General features: G+C 42.5%; 1 long non-coding RNA gene across 1 annotated transcript; it reads right to left on the reverse strand.

Annotated features, from left to right (window-relative positions):
- Positions 1–1,128: 1,128 nt before the first annotated feature.
- On the reverse strand, positions 1,129–2,306 carry LOC308671975. Its single transcript, XR_014027318.1, has 3 exons — positions 2,254–2,306; positions 1,967–2,110; positions 1,129–1,405 (listed from the first exon to the last, which is right to left on the reverse strand). It is a non-coding gene; the product is annotated as an uncharacterized lncRNA (long non-coding RNA).
- Positions 2,307–7,050: the final 4,744 nt, after the last annotated feature.

The following is a 7,050-nucleotide window of genomic DNA, read 5'->3' on the forward strand; positions in this document are numbered from 1 at the left end:
AGGGGAACAGCAGTTGCAAAGATAATATTTGCACTGAATTTAGATAAGGTACGTGGCAAACAAACCATGGCAAAAAATAGGTCAATAATTCTTCCAATTCTCCCTCCGAGTCCCCTCTTCTAATCCCATGGAAACCTGTATTTTAAAGAAGTTGGCTCAATGTGTCCTCATTAAAATTGAACACTTGTAGTTTCGGAAGAAAACAACACTATGTTGAAGAGAGATTCCTTGAGCGGGCCCTGGATTGAAATTTTCCTTCTATTTTGGAGGAATCCTTAACAACAAATTACTCCGATTTCCCCCCCCCCCAAAAAAAAGTTCTCTTCCCTCCATATTGACCACTGGTGTTACTTACCTGTTGATATGATTGAGGAGGGGAGGCATAGGACAAAGATACTAGTAGACATTATGATGCTAGTGTGAACTGACAGTGCTTTCTGAAGCCAGTCTGGGACATTTGTAGTTATACCTTGTATATATAGCATACTTTGGAGGATGCGTTTGAAGAGTTCTGCTGAGGAGGTGAAAAGGGAGCTGGTGATGACAATCAAATCCGACACAGAGTAGAAGAACACCAACTTACACAAGAAGTTGGGGAAAGGAAAATCTGTACAGAATCCCTCAAGATGAGTAAGACAGTTTGTCAGATTGAGGGTGAAGGAAAACTTGATTTAAGCTCTTCCAGTTCATGGTGTTTGCCCCACCTTTACCAGAGGTTTGCAAGTCAGCAAGGCCACTCAATTAAGGGGGCAGGAAAGGAGGTTCAAAAAGGAGGTCCACCCTAGAAACCAGGAGATTGTGAGTTCTAGTCCTGCCTTGAAGCAGGAAAGCCGACTGGGTGACTTTGGGCCAGGCCCTCTCTCTCAGCCCAAACCACCTCACGTACGGTAGTGGTTGTGAGGAAAACAGGAGAAAGAAATATTATATATGTATAAAAATAACAGAGATGAGATAAAAAGCTATTAAAATAAATATCTCCTGCCACTTGTTTAATCTCTTGAAAGAACTACACAAGACTCGATTATTTGCATCCTTAGTTTATTTTGATTACAGCTTCGTTACAGTTGAAAATTAAGAAAGAACCTCTCAGTGAGCTAGAATATTGAAGTGTAGTAACTAAATCCCATCATTCATCCCCAACACAAATCTTAAACTTTAATCTCAAACTTGAGTGTCTTTCATCCCAAATTCTTACTGCTCTTTGGATTAAGCCCTTAATTCCAACTCCAACCAAATGTTTTTGAAAAGCCCCTCCATTCTTCCAGTCTCTGAGGATCCTGGCATTCTAAAGTTTCAACATCGCAAAGGATTAATCCATTTGCTTCTTTCGTGTTTCCTGTTGGATAGGAACATGTATTCTTGGTTGTACATCCCTGGGCTTTTATTGTTGAAGTGAATGCTGACACTGGGAAGGGCAAGAATAAATGATTTAGGAAACATTTCTTCATTTTCTCTTCACTTTTAATGGTGTAGCATTAATGGTGTATCTGTCTGGTCATCTAGACAAGGCTTGTTGAGCAATCCCCTTCCTTGTGAGGTAAAATAATAGATGTGTTCACAGGTCTTTGTTTGGAAGCCCATAATCTTGGGCCGTCTCTCTCCGGACGCATGTCCTACCCCCATGCTGTCAGCTGAGAGACTGGCAAGCCATTTGTCTGAAATGGTATAGGGTTTCCTGCCTGAGCAGGTGGTTGGACTAGATGACCTCCAAGGTCGCTTCTAACTTTATTAGTATTATTATTATATCTATCCCCAAATTACTAAAATCTGTTTAATCCAGATTAAATCTGATTTCTTCTCTTATGCACTTAAAAAAAATGAACTGAACATTGACAAAGAATGAAATATTCTCTCAAGGAATGATGTCCTGTTGGTTTTTCTTTGTTTATGTTTCTCTTTCCATATGTTTAATTTTATTTGTTTCTAGAATGTTCCTCCCCAAATTGAGAAAGAAAGAGTTGCTCACGTGCGTGTATGCTGAATTTTGAATTCAAACATTGGTTCTCATCCCCAAGACAGAGAACGGGTCCACTTTGTTCAGAAACACCATTTTGTTCGTAAGAGCCTGGACAGACAAACCCGTTGGGTTTAAGGGTGTCACGCCCTGGTACTGCAGAAAGGAAGCTTCTGAATTAGCAAATAGTTTAACACCACCACCAAACATACAAGGTGCTGAAAATAACAAGAATCTACTCTTTCAAACAGAGAGTCTGCTGGCTGTTAGAATGGACATTTTAATCTCAGGTTACTTACCAGGAAGAGGTGCAGTATTACAGCCATTATTCTCACAACATGCTACTCTCTTCTGCTCGAATTTTCCAGCTACTGACGTGATGCCATAATAAACATTAGAACATTGCTCAGCTGTTGCACATGACTTGGCAGTAAAGGAGAGTGGAGGAGAGGCTGCAAAATTTAATCAGAAACAACACTTCATTGTGGCCAATAACAGAGAAATAAAAACTTGAAGGCTTCCTATTTAAAGGTTTAAACTCAGATGCATCTGATGACCCATTCTAACTGGTGGAGAAGATTTAAGTTGAGTATAGGAAGGCATAAATAATGGAGATATTAATAATGTTTTGAGGTGAATGAAGTGCAGTATGATAAAAATAACAGATATTATTCTGTTCCTGGATTCGTGGCCACCAGATCTAGGAAACAGTCCAGGTATGATGAAAGATCTCTTGTGATTCCCACCAAGGCCTATAAGTTACTCCTTGATGCTCTGGGGACCAAAGGATGAAAGTGGCAGCCATCATTAATACTGAAAGTGCATTTCACTCACTCATAGTGCTGCGATAGGAAACTGTGAGGCAATATTTTTCATCCGCTCCACATTCCGTCAACTGCATGTCCTCATTTCTGCATTCATCACCGCAGGCAAAACAGGTCTGGCACTTAATAGATGCCGCTGCAGATAGAAGAAGAAAAAGAAGGAATAAAGACAGAAAAGAAGGAAGGAAGGAAAAGAAAGAAAAGAAGAAAGAAAGATAAAGAAAGAAAAGAAAAATGAAAAAGAAGAAAGATAAAGAAAAAAGAAAAAGGAACAAAGGGAGGAAGAAGGGAAGAAAAGCATAGAAAAAGAAATAAAAAGGAAGAAAAAGGAAAAAAAAGAAAAAGGAATGAAGGGAGAGAGGGAGGAAGGAAGGGAAAGAAAGAAAGAAAGAAAGAAAGAAAGAAAGAAAGAAAGAAAGAAAGAAAGAAAGAAAGAAAGAAAGAAAGAAAGAAAGAAAGAAAGAAAGGAATGAAGGAAGAAAGGAAGAAAGAGAAAAAGAAATAGGGAGGAAGGAAATTTTTAATTCATGATGCTGTACTTGTAGCAATTTTAGAGATGTGTAACGAGATAATTACAGGTAGTCCTCAATTTACAACTATTCCTTTAGTGACCCTTCAAATTATAGAGATTGCTTGAAAGAACCCACAATTGAAGTTCTTCCCCTATTTTGGAGAAATCCTTAACCATCATTTAGTCAAAATTCTTCCAGACTCTTCCCTCCCAAATTTACCCTTGTGTAACTCACCTGTTGAGATGGCTGAAGAGAGGAGGCACAGGAGAAAGATTCTAGGAGACATCATGATGACAGTGTGAATTGACTGTGTCTAGCCAAGGCCGTGTGAGACATTTATACTTCCTGGAGTACCGTATGCCTACCTTGGAGGATGAGTTTGAAGAATTCTGCTGAGGAGGTGGAAGGGGAGTTGAGGATGGCAATCAAATCCCACACACAGTAGAGCAACATCGACTTACACAAGAAGTTGGAGAAAGGGGAAATGTGCACACAGTCCATCAAGATGAGTAAGGCAGTTTTGTCATATTGATGGTGAAGGAAAAATTGATTTGTGCTCTTATGTGGGGCCCATGTTTAGCAGAAGCTTTGTATGTCAGTAATGCCCATCTATTAATGGGGTAAGAAATGAGGTTCAAAATCACCATTGGGTGGAAATTATTGTGGTAACATTTCAGGAGGAACCACGCTTGTGATCAGACAGAGTAGAGGCCCCTGGCTCAATAGTACTAACTGTGAGAGAGATTTTGGAGTGCTAGTGGACAGTCACTTGAATATGAGCCAGCCGTGTGCTGCAGCTGCCAAAAAAGCCAACACGGTTCTAGGCTGCATTAAGAGAGGGATAGAATCAAGATCACACGAAGTGATAGTACCGCTTTATAATGCCTTGGTAGGACCACACTTGGAATATTGAATCCAGTTTTGGTTGCCACAATATAAAAAAAGATTTTGAGACTAGTGTTGGGATTCAAATATGTGAACAACTGGTTCTTTGTGTGGATGTTGCTCCAGAAGTCCGTTCTGGGCCTGGGCAACAAAAAATTAGTTACCGGTTCTGCCGAAGTGGTGCAAACTGGCTGAATCCCACCACTGCTTGAGAGTCTAAAAAGAGTGCAGAGAAGAGCAACAAAGATGATTAGGGGACTGGAGGCTAACACGTATAAAGAACAGTTGCTGGAATTGGGTATGTCTACTCTAATGAAAAGAAGGACTAGGGGTGACATGATGGCAGTCTTCCAACATTTGAGGGATTCCCATAAAAAAGAGGGAGTCAGCCTATTCTCCAAAGCACCTGAAGGCAGAAGAAGAAGCAAAGGATGGTAAGTAATCAAGGGGAGAAGCAACCTAGATCTAAGGAGATATTTCCTGATAATGAGAACAATTAATTAGTTGAACAAGTTTCCTCCAGAAGTTGTGGGTGCTCCAACACTGGAGGCTTTTAAGAAAAGATTGGACAACCATTTGTCTGACATGGTGTAAGGTTTCCTGCCAGAGCAGGGGATTGGACTAGAACACCTCCAAGGTCCCTTCCAAAACTGTTACACCAGAGGTCCCCAATATTTTGGGCCCAAGGGACCGGTTCTGTGGAGAGAGGTTTTTCCATGGACCGGAGGGTACGTGGTTTGTGTGCTGCCTGCATCTCATGGATGGGGCTTTGCTTGTTTGTGCAGCCTGGTTGCTGGCATGCCACAGCCCGGTACTGGTCAACAGACTGGGGGATTAGGGACCCATGTTTTACTGTTATTCACCAGGAAGGTGTGATAAAATGTGTCCTCAAGGTCCTTCTCGCTAGCATCTCTTTGTATGGACTGAACCACTGCTGACGCTGCTAATCATCAAGGTTGAACATGTCTATTCTGTCCAGTGAGGCCAGTTTGCCACACTCACAGATAGGAGAGACAGGACACGCTCCAAAAGCACCCATTCCTAGAAACCGTTTATTTTAAATCACCCTGAATTCAATATGGTCAAGTTCCATGACTGTTGCACTGGATTGCAGCACGACATTTCCAAGAATTCTTATAAATAAGCTCTGCAACATTTTGGACCGTTCAATAAGAAAGTTGAGAATTATGGCCTGTGTGTGGGTGGGAAAGGAGGATGGAGAGATGTGAGAAATGAGTGTTGAATGAGGAAATAATTGAACCTGGTCCCTGTAGGCTTGGAGCCAGCTCCCTTGGCCTCCAGCCTTATGGTAAACTGCTTTGCAAAAAGCAGAAAGACACTTTTGGAGAAGAGAGGCATAAGCTTCTCTCCTTTATCTGTAACATGGGTGACATGAGGCAAGAGATCAGCATGCAAACAGTTCAAATGACATTGCATGATGATTTATGCAAGGCCCCCTATTTTGTCCAATAACAACCTGAGTAATATAATGAGCAGAGCATATAATTTTGGAGAGCATCACGATGGTTGAAACGAGGAAGGGCTGTTTTCCCAATGAGGTTCCATGCAATGCAACAGGCCTTTATCCTACGTAGTAGGGGTGGAGGGGGGTCGTCAGGTCAGACGGCACATAGACCAGGTCAGGAAACGGGTTCCTGAACGGTCACAGAGCGACCACCCGGAAGACTACCCATCATCGAGCTCAAATCATCACTCGGAGGCTCCAACTGGTACAGAATGCAGCCGCGAGAGTTGTACTGGGAGTTTCCCGATACTCCCATGTCACACCTTTGCTCCGCGAGCTGCATTGGCTACCAGTTGTCTTCCGGGTGAGGTTCAAGGTGTTGGTAATGACCTACAAAGCCCTTCATGGCATGGGTCCGGAATACCTTGGGGAGCACCTGCAGCCGGTGTCAACTTCCCTCCGCCCAGTACGCTCCCACAGAGAGGGCCTCCTCAGGGTGCCACCGGTCAAAGAATGCCGACTGGTGGCCCCCAGGGGGAGGGCGTTCTCTGTGGGTGCACCGGATTTATGGAACCATCTTCCGGTTGAGCTCCGGATGGCGCCCGATCTCCGCTCCTTCCATCTCTTTAAACAAGCTGGCCTGGCCTGATGGGACGGGGTGGGATTTTTTTATTAATGAACTTTAATTTTAAATTTGTATTAATTTTATGGGCATTGTTTAATTATGTTTTAATAATTTTAATTTTTGTATCTAGTTTTTTATGTATTGCCCTGTTCACCGCCCTGAGTCCCCTGGGAGAAGGGCGGTATATAAATTAAATAAATAAATAAATAAATAAATAAATAAATAAATAAATAAATAAATAAATACCAACCCCACTGACAAACAATAGAACCTGAGCCCGAGGAGGACCTCACTGACCCAGTACTGTTGCCAGTAAGCCCTGTTCCACCGGGACAGCAACATGACCAGGACCGCAGCGACCACCCTGCCACAGGGTCAGACTCTGAGGTGGGTCAACCAGAAACGGTCAAACAGGACTCAAACACTGACTCTGCCATCCAAGACATAGGGGAAGTTCCCCTAAGACGTTCATCCCGGGTTCATCGGCCACCTGCGTACCTGTCGGACTATGTGCGTCAATAGGGACCGTTTGTTTGAGGGGATTGTTTTGTCTTTTAAGGGGGAAGGGGTGTTATGTATCCAGGTGAAGAGAACACATACACACTTACATAGCAGTCTCTCGATCCACATACTGCTGGAGTCTAGCTTGTAGGATTTTAAGCATAACTTTACTAGCATGTGAAATGAGTGCAATGGTGCAATAGTTTGAACATTCTTTGGCACTGCCTTTCTTTGGAATTGGAATGTAAACTGATCTTTTCCAATCCTTTGGCCACTGTTGAGTT

The sequence above is a fragment of the Vipera berus genome (assembly GCF_964194415.1).
Source record: "Vipera berus genome assembly, chromosome: 9".
Taxonomy (NCBI): domain Eukaryota; kingdom Metazoa; phylum Chordata; class Lepidosauria; order Squamata; family Viperidae; genus Vipera; species Vipera berus.